At 45.0% G+C, this 17,358-nt stretch overlaps 1 long non-coding RNA gene across 1 annotated transcript in view; it reads left to right on the forward strand.

Moving 5' to 3' along the window:
* LOC144172914 (uncharacterized) overlaps window positions 1–17,358 on the forward strand; it is a 302,963-nt gene that overhangs the window by 183,320 nt on the left and 102,285 nt on the right. The window contains exon 4 of the long non-coding RNA XR_013323129.1: window positions 11,412–11,598. This is a non-coding gene — a long non-coding RNA (uncharacterized LOC144172914). The remainder of the gene's footprint in view (window positions 1–11,411; window positions 11,599–17,358) is intronic.

Consider the following 17,358-nt stretch of genomic DNA (forward strand, 5'->3'; position numbering starts at 1 on the left):
AAGATGGAGCCCTACCTACCCGACAGTCAACACACCGCTTCTCTTCCCACGAACAAAACCCATCCGGACTCAAATCGACGACATGGTCAGCGACGACATTATACAGCCATCGAAAAGCCCCTTGGCTGCGCCCGTCGTACTCGTAAAGAAAAAAGACGGCACATTAGGGTTCTGCGTTGACTACCGGCTACTAAACAAAATCACCAAAAAGGACGTGTATCCCCTGCCACGAATCGACGACGCCCTTGACCACCTCTGCCATGCCAAGTACTTCTCATCGATGGCTTTGAACACCGGCTACTGGCACATTGAAGTGGACGAGAGAGACCTAGAGAAGACTGCGTTTTTAACCCCGGACGGCCTACACGAGTTCAAGGTGATGCCTTTTGGGCTGTGCACGGCGCCAGCAACGTTTCAGAGAGTCATGGACACTGTGCTAGCTGGCCTGAAGTGGCACACTTGCCTCGTATACCTCGACGACGTTGTGGTATTCGCCCGGAATTTCGACGAACACCTTGCAAGGTTGGAGTCTGTACTCGAGGCCATTCGTACATCGGGGTTAACGCTGAAGCCTGAAAAGTGTCGTTTCGCGTATGAGGAGCTGAAGTTCTTGGGCAACGTCGTCAACGCCGCGGGAGTCCTACCTGACCCGGCAAAAACTTCGGCCATTGCGAACTTCCCAAGGCCGAAAGACAAGAAGGGCGTGCGAAGATTTCTCGGACTGTGCGCATACTACCGGCGCTTCGTGGCAAACTACGCCCTCATTGCAGAGCCACTCACACGGTTGACGAAAGATAGCACACCTTTTAGCTGGGAAAACGACCAAGAAAAGGCATTCTGCGAGCTACAAAAACGCCTCTAAAGCCCTCCCGTGCTCGCTCATTTCGACGAAAACGCCGAAACAGAAATGCACACCGACGCCAGCGATATAGGCTTGGGTGCCGTTCTCGTCCAAAAGCAAAGCCCTGGCGAAAAAGTAATTACCTTTGCAAGCCGTGGTTTGGCGAGGGAGGAGAAAAATTACTCAGCCTTTGAAAAAGAGTGCCTCGCAATTATATGGGCCATTTCAAAATTTCGCCCATACGTATATGGTAGACCATTGAAGGTTGTCACAGACCACCATGCGCTGTGTTGGCTCGCCAAATTGAAGGACCCCTCTGGCCGTCTTGGGCGGTGGAGCTTGCGCCTGCAAAAGTTCGACGTTACAATCGTCTACAAATTCGACAGGAAGCACTCCGACGCTGACTGTCTATCCCGGGCCCCCGTCGACCCCCCACCACTAGACTGCGATGAAGACAGCGCGTTCTTCGGAGTCGTTACGGAGAGCGACCTAGTCTCCCAGCAGCGTGCCGACCCTGACTTGCGCGTCATGATCGACTACCTTGAAGGACGAAATGTCGCCGGGCCTAGGTCGTTCAAGCGTAACTTGCCAGCATTCAGCCTCAAAAACTCAGTCCTCGTGAAGAAGAATTTCAGCCCCGGAACGAGAACGCATTACCTACTTGTCATCCCTGCAGAGCTCCGTGACGAAATGTTGGAAGCGTGCCACGACGACCCGTCTTCCGGAAATCTCAGCACAGCTCGCACTATTGCAAAAATCAAGGCGAAGTACTTCTGGCCCCGCCTTACATCCGACGTCACCCACTACGTTCGGAGTTGCCGTGACTGCAAGCGATGAAAAACGCCGCCGACACGACCCGCCGGCTTTCTGCAACCGATCACCGTCCCGTCGAGGCCCTTTCAACAGATTGGAATGCACCTTCTAGGCCCGTTCCCTACGTCACAATCACAGAACAAGTGGATTGTCGTGGCGACAGACTACATGACGCGCTACGCAGAGACCGCCACTCTTCCGAGGGGCACTGCACAGGAAGTCGCAAAGTTCTTCATAAGCCAAGTTGTGCTGCGACATGGAGCCCGGAAGTCCTAATCACGGACCGCGGAACGGCCTTTACTGCGGAGCTGGTGCAAGGAATATTACGCTACAGCAACACGGATCACAGAAGAACGACGGCGTACCACCCCCAAACGAACGGACAAACAGAACGTCTGAACAAGACAATCGCAGATATGCTGTCAATGTACGTTGATGATGAACATAAGACTTGGGACGAAGTGCTCCCGTATGTCACGTTTGCGTACAACACGTCTATCCAGGAGACGACGGAGCTGACGCCGTTCGAGCTTGTCTACGGAAGACGGCCAACTACGATGCTCGATGCCATGCTTCCGCACGTAGAAGACGACGACCTCAACACCGACGTCCAAGGATACCTTCAGCGTGCGGAGGAGGCCTGCCAGCTGGCTCGAGTTCGTACAACGCGGAAGCAGCTCGTGGATACCGGGCGCTACAACCTCCGACGCCGAGACGCCGAGTACCACCCAGGGGACCATGTTTGGGTTTGACTCCCATCCGACGACGCGGACTCAGTGAGAAGCTTCTGCGACGACATTTCGGACCCTACCAAATTCTACGACGTGTCGGCCAACTCACCTACGAGGTGATCCCCGATGGTGATTCCGGAACATCACGACGACGCACGCGGCCCAAAGTCGTCCACGTGGTTCGCTTGAAACCTTACTATGCAAGATGACGAACTTTTGTTGTTGTTGTTTGTTCAGACTGTCTTTTATTTTAGCATCGGGTCGATGCACTCTTAGAGGGGGGCTAATGACGCGAACCATGTATGGGCTTGCTTATTCATTGTTTGTTTTTACTGCCGGGCCACGCCCGGCTGTGTTATCTGCGTTCCAAGCAAAGCGCGTCTTCCATTCTTTATTTTTATGTGGCACGGGCTATCACATTCAGATAAGCAAACTGTTTCGCCCTTACGTCGCTAGCCCAGAATAATCGTCTGTGATCTACACTGTTCTGGATGTGAATCGACGGTTCCAGAAACACTCGCGCCGAAAGATAAAAAGCCTGCAGAGCAGACGCCTCGGCATTCGATTCTGCGACGCTCGCGGACGCAAGTCACTTTGTTGACCGCTGCTTCGCCGCCTCTGTATTCTTTTGAGTTGTTAGTGGAGCACAAGTTCGCTCCAATAAACTTGTTTCTCCTTCAAGACAACTGCGTCGTCCTTGGCTTTGTGACAATACGTTTACGGATGAGGGACTCTAGGTATGGGTTCGTATAAAGCATATAAAATGTTACGTAATTGTCTCTCACAATGGTTTCAAAAGCGATGCTTCGGTTGTTCTGTTTAGTAATTATTGTGGTTATATAACGCAGACGTTTTTTGCTTTGACATTAACCATATTAACTTTTTCATACTGATCACACTGAAGAGCAGGAAAGAGGTTTTTGTGTGTTTGTCTGCGTAATACCCCTTGAATTCTTTGAAATTTCGCTATTTGTTCAATGCTCCCTCCTCGTACCGACGTTCGATGTGTTTGCCCCCTCAAGACCAAATGCTACCGATGCCCATAGGGAAAGGTTACACACAGAACTGTAAAATCACCAAGGTGAAAATTTTACCCCACAACCAACAACTTGTGAACTACAGTTCCTTTGTTGTATGTCCCTCTTTAAGCGATGCGATTTATGTATCAGTGATTGCATCAAGGTACGAGTAAACCACGCCGCAGAAAAGCAAAATATTCAAAGCGCGTTTAACAGGCTTCTACGCCTCAGTGACGGCGCTATCCTGTGAATGAAGGAAACTGCAGGAAAGCCAAAACTAAATAGGTTTCATAATGGGAGCAGCAATCCTACACCGCATAACATTACAATGTTATTATTTTCACATCTGTTTGAGCTTGCCTGTTGCAGAAAATGCCGTTTTGCAGCACACTGTTACTCTTTGGTAGCTACGGCTTGGACCGAAGTTCAATGGGCAAAACGTTTTGTTTTAACGCTTTTTTCTTAGCAATAAATTTTTGTTTCCTCTGCATTAGTAGTACAGCAGTAGTATTAGCCTTATTAGTAGTATTAGTAGTATTGCCAACGGTCCCTACACTAATGCAGAGGCCACACGAGAAAAAAAGTTCAGTAAATGTTTTTAAAACACACGTAAAGGTCCAAATGCAATAGAAGCTGCCATGAATATAAACCCAGCATTAAACCGACACTTTATTTAATTTCAGTGAACCTGAAAATCACGTGCTTCGCAGCTCACTTCACGTTTGTTGAATGGGCAATATTGCCTTATTTGGAAACAAAAAAGAACGAATTGTCGCAATTTGCCCTGCCCTTTCTTGGTCTTTTTATAGATAAAAGCTCAACATTACCCACCGGAGTAACCAGTGGTACGAAAGTGTTTGATTGTCGCCTTGTTCTAAATTCCAGCGCTAATGGCTTTCCCTTCCACATCTATGATCATAAATCAATGCCGTAGATAAACGGTTAATGTTTTTTTTTTAAGTTCGACGACCAAGGCAAATCGTGTATAAAATGTCTACCTAATTATGGCGCCTTGCAAACATTTTTGGAAGGTGCAGCCAATGACAGCATGTGTAAAAAATTTATGTCGAGTGAACTAGCAATTATCTTTGCTGCCATAGTAGCATAGTAGCGTAAGTGGTCACGCTCAGACTCTGATTTCTGATTCTTGATATTGTAAACAAACGCAAGTATGCTGTTCAGAGGGCCCTAAAATTCACTTAAATGAAGCATTTCACGAATGTTGCACTACAAGGCAAAACATTAAAAAAATTGGCCGCGTATCTGCTCCTTTCGTTGCAAATGCCGTCAAAAGACGATAGTCTTTATCGGCTTTTGGGAAGTAAATGCCTCCCTTCGCTTTCCCGCTCACCTTTCATGTTGTTCCTCTTTCCTCCCAAGGTAAAGACGCCAAAGATTTGCTTAAATCATTTTAAATTTCCCACGTTCCACTGCTCCAAACCGGGTGACTCGATGCGAACGCTGCCGTACGGCGAAGACGCGCGTTAATCGAGGCGCCCTACTTCAGCGTTTATAGAACCGCGTTTCCCTACTCCACGTGCGTTGCAAGCAGAACGTGGAAACTACCTAGTGGAACCTTGCGTAACTGTTACCGGTTGATTTCTTAAAATGGCCCCAGAAGCTATAGTGGCGCGGGCGACAGCAGGCGACGGCGGAGTGAATTCTTTATCTGCAGTTGATGAAGTATTTAATTTCGCAAATTCAAGCATGTTTGATTTTTTTATAAAGGAACACTGCAAATATCACTTCTGTATCGATTTGTTGTCTAATATTTGCGTAATGTCTTGTTCTTCTTCAACAATGTTGACAATTATGAACATTCCACCGGACATAGACGGGTAGATTTAGCTGTGACTATATAAGAATATTGCGCAGGCATTGTTTTGCTTTGGCCGGGTGGCTGAATCGGGTCACAGACAGACAGACAGACAGAGATACAGACATACAGACAGACCAAAATTTCTGGGTTTAAGTAGCCCAAGAAAGACTATCGTCTTTAAAAGAAATTGTTGCTGAGACAATACCTTCCTGGGGTGGGCTGTCATAGTTTACAATCTTGGCTACCTCATGCTCAGTCTGTTAGAAAGCGCGTGGATAGTGAATACCTCTACATGGCCTGATTTTCTGTTCGAAAGTCTCGGCCGTGGCGTTTCAAAAAAAGATTAAAAAGCCCATACCAACCTTGTTTTACCATGCCTGTAGAATTTAAACAGAAAAGTGTAAAGGCGTTCTTTTTTGAGTGTTGAGCCTGGCCATGCTTGTGTTAACGAGATACTGTTCAGCTGCTGCTATATTCATGATATTCTAATGGACCTACATAAGCTAGTGTGAATGTCTGGTTAGCTTTTTGTAATGGCAAACGTTGCAATTTGCCGTGCTTTAGATAATTATTTCATTTTTGCATCGCCACTTCGAGAACCAATCAATCAGTCACATACTCTTCACCAACCCCTAAAGTACACACCATATTTTATAAAAAAGGCTATATTTGAGTTTGACATAACGTCTACACTAGGCTACGGCCATTTTCGCCAGTTTTTTCCGCAATAAAGGTTTGCGGATGAAGGCATAAGCGTTTTATTTCCTAACAGTTCGAGCTTGCATGCGGTGCATGCCTATTTTACTAGGTTTAAGCTTATAGAATAATCGTTTCGTACGAGTAAATGAGCATAGCAAAAGGCTTGGAGCAAGCAGGAGCTGTCACGACGCATGCTGTTAGGAACCCATAAAAAAGTACACATCACTTCACTTTCCAGCAAACCTTGGCATAGCCCTTCAGAGATTGATTGATTGATTATAGGGGTTTAACGCGCCGACGCAACACAGGCGATGAGGCGCGCCGTAGTGGAGGGCTCCGGATTACATTTGACCACCTGGGGATATTTAACGTGCGCCGACATCTCGTACACATGGGCGTTTTTGCTTTTCGCCTCCATCTGAAAAGCGGCCGCCGCTGCCGGGAATCGAACCCGCGACCTCGTGCTCAGCAGCGCAACGCCTTAGCCACTGAGCCACCGCGGCGGGTAGCCCTTCAGAGAATACCTCTTCTGTAGGTCTTCTCTTGGGTGCCATGCGCACCCAAGCTGTTGTGATTCGGTCAATAATATTCAATAACTTTAGGCTGTTTTGATTCGCTCAATATTATATTATAGATTAATAACGGTATGCTCCTTTTACATCCCTCCTGACTTCCAGCTCTCGAGCTCGGATTTTGAGGGGCTGGTAGATCAGCTGCCTGAACCTTACATCTTGATAGGCGACCTAAATGCACATGATTCTCTTTTGGGCTCGTCCCGCACGAATGCCCGAGGTCGCCTCAATGAGAAATAGTTAACATCGTCGGCAGCATGCCTTTTGAACAATAAACAGCCTATAACATAATATAGGACACAACGCTTACTCACACGTCGACCCTGCTATTGGATCGGCAGTACTCCTTCCATGTCTTGAGTGGCACGTGGAGACGAATCTATACGGTATTGATCAATTCCCTACTTCATTTACATAAACAAAAGCCCTACCAGTTCACCTTCTCATAATAGGTTTCATGAGGCAAAACCGATCTGGAATACATTTACAGAAACATCCAAACTACAAAACTACACCACACAACATTACACACCTACACTTTCAAGAAGCTACTCAGCTACTCACGGCAGACATCCTCCACGCCGCCGAAAAGTCTATTCCCCAGGTTTCCGGTGCTCCGCGTAACCCAAAAAGGCCATGGTGGAATGAGGGCTGCAGGCAAGCGCAAAAAGTCCAGAACGAGGCGTGGGGTGTCCTTCGCGTGTGCCCCACGTTGGCTAACTTTTTTTCTTTCATAAGCCCAAGGGCTTTGAGAAAGTGCGTGCGCCGTGACACAAAACGATATAATTGGCGCGCCTTCATAACTTCCACAAATTTATACAAAGACACGCGGAAGGTACGGCCACGAATACGTAAACTGAAAGGATAACAAACACAGCCTACCCCTCGTTAGTACAACAGGGGACACACTGGAAGACCAGGCTAACACACTAACTTCCAACACGTGTCCAGCTCAGCACACTACACGAACACTTTCCTCAAGCATAAACCCTCTTCTCAAAAGAAGTCCCTACGCGAAAACGACAAATCACAGACGTCTCACTGCATGAGCTGAGGGCTGCTCTGAGCACGTGTAAACCGTTAGCTCCAGGCTCAGACAACATCACTTATACATTGATACAACACCTACACGCAGACACACTTAAAACACTTCTACACCTGTACATTAAAAAGTTGCTTCCGGGCCAGATTTCATACTCTTGGAGGGAAGCCTTTTTTGAGAGTGGCTTTCTTGAAGGAGGGAAACGACCGGTCACCCCCTCAAGCTACCGCCCCGTTGCCCTTACAAGCTGTCTTTGCAAGCTTTTCGATAAATTGATTAACCGGAGGCTTGTGTACTTCCTATAGTACAATGGTCTTCTCGAGAGCTCCCAAGCGGGCTTCAGAGCGGGGCGCTCCACCCACAATCAACTTGTTGCGTTGGAAGCCTACAGAAAAGATGCCCGAATTCATAAACAGTTCGTCATTATATCTTCTTTGATTTGGAAAAGGCCTACGACAAGGCATGGCGACACGGCATCTTGAGTGACTTAAAGTCATTCGGGGTTTCGGGCAATATGCTTAGCAGCCTTGCTAGCTATATGTCTGAACGAACTTTCCATGTAAGAATTGTAGTGCACTTTATACTATACATATTCAAGGAAATAGCGCGCCTCACGGCGGGGTTTTGAGTTGCACACTCTTCATAGTGAAGTTGAACTCTCTCCGTAAGGCATTGCCACCAACCATTTCTTCTTCACTTTATGTAGATTATGTCCAAATACATTTTAAATCCTGTGAAATATCAATGAGTGAACGTCAATTCAGGGTCGACGTGAACAAACTTGCTGGCTGGGTGGACGCAAAGGGTTTTATTCTGAACCCCGAAAAAAGTACTTGCGTTGTGTTCACCCGTGTGCGGGGGATCCATGTAGACCCTCACATTACTATAAACGGCGTGTCGTTTCCTGTTTAAAAGGAGCAAGAGGTTTTAGGCATAATATTCCATACCAAACGGACATTTCTTCCACATCTGAAAATACTTGATCAAAAATGCCTAAAAGTATGAATACTCCTAAAGTCGTCTCCCACCAATCATAAGGAGCATACAAGCAGCTCCTCCTGCATCTTTATACTGCACTGGTAGGATCTCGCTTGGACTACGGGAGTGTCATGTATGGGTGGGCAACAAAAACGGCACCTAAAATGCTTGACCCGGTTCTGCATTTAAGGCTTCGCCTAGCTTGTGGCACCTTTCGCACTAGCCAAACACCGGATGATATACACTGACTTGTTCTATGCCTCTAAAATCATGTCTATGACAAATCACCCTTTTAACTCATCCGTTCATGATGCATCCTCACAGCAGGTTTTTTTGAACCGTCCATCTATTCCCATGCCGTTCCCTCTCAGAGTGAGATCAGAAGATTTTCAGCTAGCAGTGTGATTTTCACACATGCACAAGACACCCATGATTGATTTTATTGCACAATGGCCACACCGGGCTGTTTATTCCAACTTGTTTTTTTTTTGCAATTCGACAAAAACAGGGCACCAACGTTAGCTGTTTTGCAGCATTTCCACCCCCTGCCGGAGGAGCACCAGTGTGCAGAGTTTTGCTGCGACGTATCAAAGGCAGCTAATGCTCTGTTTTGTGCTGCTCATGAACCGGACTTTAACGACTAGAAAAAATGAAGTCCCACAACAGCATTTTTACGGCTGAAGCACATGGCAGTTTATTTGTTTTACATCACATTGTCCAACGCCAAATTTTCAAAACCCATTGTGTACATGGATTCTCTTAGCATGGTACGTGCACTTTTGTCCAGAAAACGCCCCCAAAATTATGCAATTAATCTTTTTTTAGGGTTCCTCCGTCGCAACACGCCTCAATTCTTGAAATAGCAATATTTTGGGTTCCTGACCACTGTGGAATAGCCGGGAATGAAACCGCATATCAAATGGTCACTGCTGCTACACGCTCGAATACAATGAACATGGCAACAGTACTTTACACAGACATGAAGCCGCACATCAGACATCAACTTCGCAACGCATGGCAAACACAGTGGAGCGAACAGACAGATAACCAGTTACACGTAATAAAACCACCCTTGGGATGATACACTAATGGCTCACAGAAGAGATACATTAAAGTTACTTTAGCTAGGTTGCCGATAAGCCATACACATGCAACAAACTCGCACCTGCTCACTGGATCTCCAAGGCCCAGGTGTAGCAGGTGTGGGGAGGGCGAATCTGTGATGCACATCCTCATTCAATGCAAGTCACTCGACATTACACGACGCAAAGAATTCAGAGAACTCTACGGACAACACATTCCTTTACATACGTCGTACTTTTTAGGAGACAATGTTATGTTTTCTGTTTAGCGCACTCTTAAGTTTTTGTCAGAGGTTCAATTCTTACAGCTGACATATAGCTTTACCCCTGGTCCTATACACTAGCCACTGTATTTATCTCTTTAGTGCTCCTGGTCTTTATCCTGGCACTGTACACGAGCCGTCTGCTTAGTGTTTGGTTTTACGTGTGTTTACTCCAATTTTAGTTGTCACCTATTCATCAAAACACTTGTTGGCGCTCTTTTTTCTAGTTGGCCTTGCGCCATTATTAATTCAAACACCATCATCAACAATATAAGACGAAACGATTTAAAATCACCCCATCAAGTATGAGCAGTGAGCATTTCCTCGGTGTGTTTGAGCTTACATTAAATACCATGTACGAAGGAAAGTTGGACGTCCTCCTAAATGCAGCCATACGGCTAAAAAGGAAAGCTACAGAGCTTTCTCGGAAACATCGCAGTTGGAAAAAATCAGTCGTGGTCCAGGATACTAACCCGAGATCACCGCTTAACCGGAGCAGTCGCTCTACCAACCGGGGTAAGCAGAAGGCTAGTCGTTTGTAGCGCGAAGCGAATCGATGAACAACTGGAAGTGATGGACAGGTAATCAGCCAGATTTAGGGAAAATTGCCGAGGTGGTGTACGTTTCCGCGAAGTAAAGTTGGGCACCCACTTAAATGCAGCCATACGGCTACAAAGGAAAGCTATACCGCTTTCTCAGAACGTTCGTGTTTATCAATTCCTTCGAGTTTTTTCTTCAACTGCGAAGTTTCTGAAAAAGCTGTATAGCTTTTCTTTGTAGCCGTATGGCGGCATTTTGGAGGATGTCCAACATTTCTTCGCAGAAACTTACTCCACCTTGGGCATTTCCCCTAAATCTGTAGATTAACGCCTGTCCATCACTTGGAGTTGTTGATCAATTCGCTCTCGCGCTACAAGCGACTAGCGTCCTGGTTAGCTTAGATGGTAGAGCGACCGCTCCGGTTACGTTGTGGTCACGGGCTCGAATCCTGGACGAGGAAGAATTTTTTTTTCAACTTCAGAATTTCTGAGAAAACTGTATAGCTTTCCTTTGTAGCCGTATATCCGGATTTAGGTGGATGTCCAACTTTCCTTCGCAGAAACTTACTCCACCGTGGGGATTTCCCCAAATCTTGTCGATTAACATTCTATTTATCAGCAGGTTTCGTGTCCTTTTATTGCCCTTTAAAAGGAAAGAGGAAGAAGCAGGGCTAATTTGATAATGATTTTGAAAACTCTGCACTTCGCCTTTTAGTGGCGCCAGTGATTGGAGACGCGTAACCAGGCATCAATTTCAGCGAACGCGTTGTTCTTGTAAGTTGACAAAGCAGATTTATTCTTCTGATCCACGTAGCTCCATCCTTCGTCGTCCTCTTCATTGCGGGGCTCATTCAACCCAACATAGAGCAATCCTGTATATAGTGACTGCTTGCCTAAATGCACCTAATATAGGAATATTTGTTTAGTGCTGCAAAGTTTAAAGATTTCTAGTTTGACTGCTACTTCAATACTAAAATGCGTGTTTTCTGCACCTGTTTTCTGTTGTTTTTCAGTGCTCCCACAAGTGAATTAACAGCCCCCAATACTAACGACTTTTTTGTTTTTGTGGATTTAAACAAGTCTGGAGAACTGCAACTACTCAGGAAAATTGGACAACATTTTGGCTACCGTTCTAAGTCAAGGGTTTCTTTTTAAAAGGTTTCCGATTGTATGACCCCAAAGAAGACGAAGGATGTTAAGGTGAGTGGTTCGGAAATGTTCAAAGTTTTGTTATAGACAGATATACAGCCGGTAAAGCGACACTACAAATATTAAGATTACAGTCAAACCCGTATTTCCCGAAATACTCTTTAACGAAATCGTGTATTTAACAAAGGTATCATGATACGCCCTAAAACAACTCTTAAGCAGAATGTTTTGAACGACTGAATAACAAAGCCATTATTATTATCTGCTCTGGCTTAGCGAAATTTCTTTAAAAAATACCGCTCAAAAAGTGGTTGCTTGCGGTCTGTTTTGCAGAGAACGCATCAAAATTTATTCAAGCTGAAACAAAGAAAACATCATCTTCATCTTTATTTATTTCAACATCAACAACTACAAGAGTTCTCGATGCTGGGGGCACAATCAAAAAGCCGTGGCTCGGCTTCACTGGGAGAGTGCCCCGTATACATGGCAAAACAGACAACTAAGTAAAAAACACACAACTAAGTAAAAAGTAGCAAACGCACGAGTCACATAAATGCGTGTAAATTTTTCACAACTATACAAATTACACAAAACTAAGTAAATTTCACACAACAGTTCAAATAAGCGTACTTTGTAGATACACAGATGTACATTGGCACATTCACTTTTAAGTTATACAATACAAAAAAAAAAATAAACAGTCAGCAACACTCAATCTGCGCGTAGGTTTGCGCAAACAAAGAAAAAATACGGAAAAAAGGAAAACGATTATGAACCTGGAATCATTTAAAAATGTTATTAAACTTTGTTACTGAACACCTGATGTGTTCAGTAATTGAGGAAGCTGGTAACGCAACATCTGGAAGCCGTAATTGGTGCGGCGGTGGGGGACATTCCAAATACCAGTATTACGCGTAGGGTAGTTTATCTTTTTTAAACTTAAATTGGCTATTGTGTTCAGGTACGTGTTTTTATTTTTGAGACATGTTCTGTACCGGCGAAGTAGTTGCAGCCTATAGGGGTCATTTATAGGCGTTATTGATAAGGACCTGAAAATTGGGGCTGTATGCGCGTCGTAAGGGGCATCTGCTACTATGCGGACTACCTTTTTTTGTAATAGCAACAGTTTTGATGCGTTTGAGTTGGTAGTGGTACCCCACACCAGGTGACCCTACGAAATGTTGGATAGAAATAAAGAGTTGTAAATGATCAGCCTAACTGATGGTGGTACGAAAAACCGAATCCTAGATAGCATGCCTGTTATCCTAGACAGTGTGCCTCTTACTTTATCAATATGCATATCCCATAGCATGTTTTCATGAAATATTATGCCTAGGCTCTTTACCGATTGAACAACTTCAATGCTCTCTGCATCAAGCATACGGGGGGGGGGGTGATGAGCACAAGGCTTTATTTTTGGGTCTGAAAAATACAGCCTTTTTTTTATTATTATTAATTTTTAAGCAAGAGTTGTTGCTCCAGGAATATAATCGCGCAAGAGTTCTGTTGGCTTTTTTTGTTATATCTGGAGTATTTGGGCCACAAAAAAGTAGGGTTAAATCGTCAGCATTTATAACAAATTTGGCGTTTTCATCAATGCGGACAACATCGTTAATATAAAGGTTGAACAGCAATGGGCCAAGTATACTGCTCTGTGGCACACCTGAACGAATGGGCTTTGTTTCGGAATGGTAGCCGTTAACTACAACCTGTTGTTGCCGGTGCTCTAAATATGACTTTAGAAGTTTCAAGAAGCATCCCCGAAATTCGTAATACTCCAGCTTTAAGCATAACGTTTCATGATTAATGCAGTCGAACGCTTTTGAATAATCTATAAATATTCCGAGTGTGTAACAAAGTTGATCAAATGAGTTTAAAATTATCTCTTTTTGAGTTAACAGTGCCGATTCTGTAGACTTCCCTTTCGTGAAACCGAACTGGAGAGGTGTTATTATATCATGTTTTTTTTTCAAAAACTAGTCATCCTTTTATGTAATAGCTTTTCGGTACATTTTGAAAAAATTGGAAATATAGATATAGGCCTGTAGTTACATAATTTATTTTTATCGCCGCCTTTAAAGATAGTGGTGACTTTAGCAATCTGAAGCTTTTTCGGAAATATACCACATGAAAATATTAGGTTTATGATACATTCCAACGGAGGGGCAATTATACCGGATACATGCTTCACAGGTTGTATTTGCCGCTCATCAATATCACAGCTTTTGCTGTTGTTAAGTAGTTGGAGCGTTCTCTGCACTTCCTCGCTGGTCACGGGGCTTAAAAATGCGCTATTAACGACTTCCCGTCCCATATAATCCGTACAGCTGTGAGAAGGAGGAATGCTCGGAGCAGACACAAAGAAGTCATTGAAAGTGTCCGCTAATTCTGTACCTTCTATAATGGTGCCATTTACACTAACCTTATCGCAATTAGGATTATGGTTGTGGTTTATTAAATTGTTTAAGCGTTTCCAGACAAAGTCTGTTTCTTTAATTACTTCATCATTGAACAAGGTGTGCATGTACGTTCTCTTAGCGCTGCGAGTTACCGAATTAGCCTTGTTCCGGCAAGCTTTAAATTTCCTGAGGTCATCTGATTTTCTAGTTTTTAGAAATTTTTTATACATTATGTCTTTATCTCTTATTGCTTTTAAGCATTCTTTTGATATCCATGGTTTCCGAGGCTTAGATGGTTGCTTTCTTTACTCGTAAGGGAAGCACTCTGTATATTTTTGCAAATGTCTAAAAAAAGGCTGCATATGACTCATCTGGGTTTAACTGTGCATATACGTCGTCCCAAGCGACTTGCTCAAGTTTGCTCTTAAAGTTTTGTAGCGTATATTCATTAATATTCCTGGCATGTATAGGTAGCAACTGCGCCTTCTACTTTGTCTTTTCGGTAAATTATTCATGAATAAGTATATTGGAAGATGATCACCAATATGAGCGGCTATGGTGCCACACGCCTGGATTTGTTTTGCGTTAGTGATAAATGTGTTGAGGAGCGTTGCTGTGTGTTATCTGTGATACGAGTAGGTTCACGTATCAAACTTACACAAGCATTGCTTTCTATAATTAGGCACAGTTCTTTACGAATTGAGGAAGGTTCGAGAAGGTTTACGTTAATGTCACCGCCAAGAATTAGGTTGATGTTATACTGGTTTACCCAACCCAAATACCCATCAAGAAAGAAAAAAAATTAGTAGCATTTCCGCAGGGGGGGGGGGGGGGGCGGTATATGACGCAAAACACCGATGTATCACATCGCACAGAAAGCACTTCATAGTGTTCGGTTGTTAAAGAAAATTGTTCCACCAGTTCACATTCAAGTTCACGTCTTGATAATAGCAGAACTCCCCCACCCTCTTTGCCAGGCCTATTCAAGAAAAAAGAAGTGTATCCGGGCATGCGCAATACCTCATAATCATGCTTAAACCATGTTTCCGTTGTGAAGATAACGTCAAACTGAAAGTGTAAATTTTCCAAGAAAGCGCATATTACGTCTTCCTTGTTCCGTGCCGACTGGGCATTGAAATGAAAAAAAGGAAAGTCCAGGTTTTTGTGTGACTGAGAAGCGGATAAATTCGTGCGGTGTTAAATGCCGGTTACTTTCCATCCCTTCCATTGTGGCATTCGTCATCCTACATCTGCTGCCTTAATTTATTGCATTTTGTCAATATCTGCTAGGCGTGAAATGCGCAGTATGCGTGATGACTGTGTTTTCCGGCCGAATATTTTGCCGTCCCTTGTCCAAACAAAGCGCCATCCCGAGTCTTCCTTTTTTGCAACTGCAGCGCCAAGCAGCTTTTTTACTGCAGGGCAAAGGTGGGCATTCAAGAAAATTGGGGCTTGCTGCTGGAAGCCAAAGTCGGTTGTCGAAAGACGCTTCTTCCGCGCCTTTTCAAGGACACTGTCACGTTTAGTGCGGCTGCAGAACTGTACAATTATGTTTCATTGTGAAGTATCCCTGCAGGGGACGCGGTGGCATACTTCGATGTCATATGCAGTGATGGATTCCTCAACAGAACGCCCAATTATGTCCAGAATGTCAGGTAGACTTTCATTTTCAGCTAAAGGTACACCTTTTATTTCAATGTACCGGTTTCTCGAGTACTACTCTAGCTCCACGATTCGTTGTTCATGAAGAGTAGCCTGCCTTCTAAGCATCTGGCAGTCGGACTGAAGCGACTGGTTCATTTCACGAAGTTCGCTATTTTCTTTTTTTAGTCTAGCGCAGAGAGAGGTAAGCTCCTCGAAAGTTTTGTAGAAAAATTCAAGACTTGCTTTAATCTCTCGGTTTTCCTTTCTCATTTCCCGCTCAAGTGACGCTCGCATGTCACGTAAATCCTGGCGGATATCCTTCAGCGCATTTTCAATCTCCTTTTTAACCATATTTACTCATCAACACTTTGGCAGCCGTGGCGGTGCAACTAAGTGAGAGCGTGCAAGTACAATAGGTAAAGTTCCAAACCGCAAGATCGGGGAAGCGAGCGTAAGTGCTGGGTCTACTGCGCCGCCACAGCTGCCGAATAAAGGCGACGGGTCCTGCTCTTGCTTATATGTCGTTGATCCCTGGCGGTAAGTGCAGATCCTGCGCTGACGTCCAGGAGAGGGGTCAGCGATCGGAGCGATGATGACGCCAGCAGGCAAACTATGCAGTCACCATGGCCTCTGTCTCGGTACACATGCGCTGCCGCGGAACTGCAAGATAGGGGAAGCGAGCATTTCGCCGCCACAGCTGCCAAATGAAGGCGACGGGTCCTGCTCTTGCTTATATGTCGTTGATCCCTGGCGGTGAGTGCAGATCCTGCGCTGACGTCCAGGAGAGGGGTCAGCGATCGGAGCGATGATGACGCCAGCAGGCAAACTATGCAGTCACCATGGCCTCTGTCTCGGTACACATGCGCTGCCGCGGAACTGCAAGATAGGGGAAGCGAGCGTAAGTGCTGGGTCTACTGCGCCGCCACAGCTGCCAAATCGTGGATCTTATTCGCACACTACACTAGGATGAAGAGGCCCGGAGATAACTTGGTTGAGTGTATGCAGTGCTCCTCGGGATATGCTGCTCCGACTACGTCAGAGTCGGCACAAAACTACGCACTACGGAAATTTTGGATAACAGATATATCTTTCGGCTTCTCGGAAGCGGGCAGGTAAAGACGGTGGTGAAGACCATGAAAACATCGAAGCTCCCGTGCCAGCACCCGGTCCACAGATGGACGCCCGTCATCTACTGCAGATAGTTCGCGGAATGCACGAGGATGGATAGCATTCACTGGACGCGTGGCAAACTGACGAGGAATCCACGCGGCCATTGCCAACAAAGCGTAGGGAAGCAAACATCAGCGACTACTTCGGTGGAAAAAAATTTCTGGTGCCCGGAGGACCATTTGTTTCTTACGTGAGGGCCGCAAGTGGGTTTTGGGAGCATTTACTCTTTGGAAATACGACACTTCTCAATCTTGCTGGATGCCTCTCCAGTATACAATCGAATTTACGGAATTAGGGAGCCATGAATGGCCTGACTTCATTTACCGAATTTTTCATTGTAACAAAACATTTCACCCCTCTCCTCAACTTTGCCATGCTGTGTTACCTCTATTAGCTTTGCAGGTGGTTAAGATTCATTCGACATTTTTTAACAGTCGACGGCACTAGAAAGGGTAATGCTGCTGTGCAATAGTCATGTCGATACCGCAGTTTTGGGAACAATCCGACGCTCACGCACTTCTCACCTAGAATAATGTTTCACCAAGAATATATTTGTTCGTTCTGTTGTTTTTGTCCTGTGATAGGAGATAAATAAGAC

Source organism: Haemaphysalis longicornis, unplaced genomic scaffold (genome assembly GCF_048455015.1).
Source record: "Haemaphysalis longicornis isolate Haplotype H1 unplaced genomic scaffold, Haemaphysalis longicornis Haplotype H1 scaffold_27, whole genome shotgun sequence".
NCBI lineage: Eukaryota > Metazoa > Arthropoda > Arachnida > Ixodida > Ixodidae > Haemaphysalis > Haemaphysalis longicornis.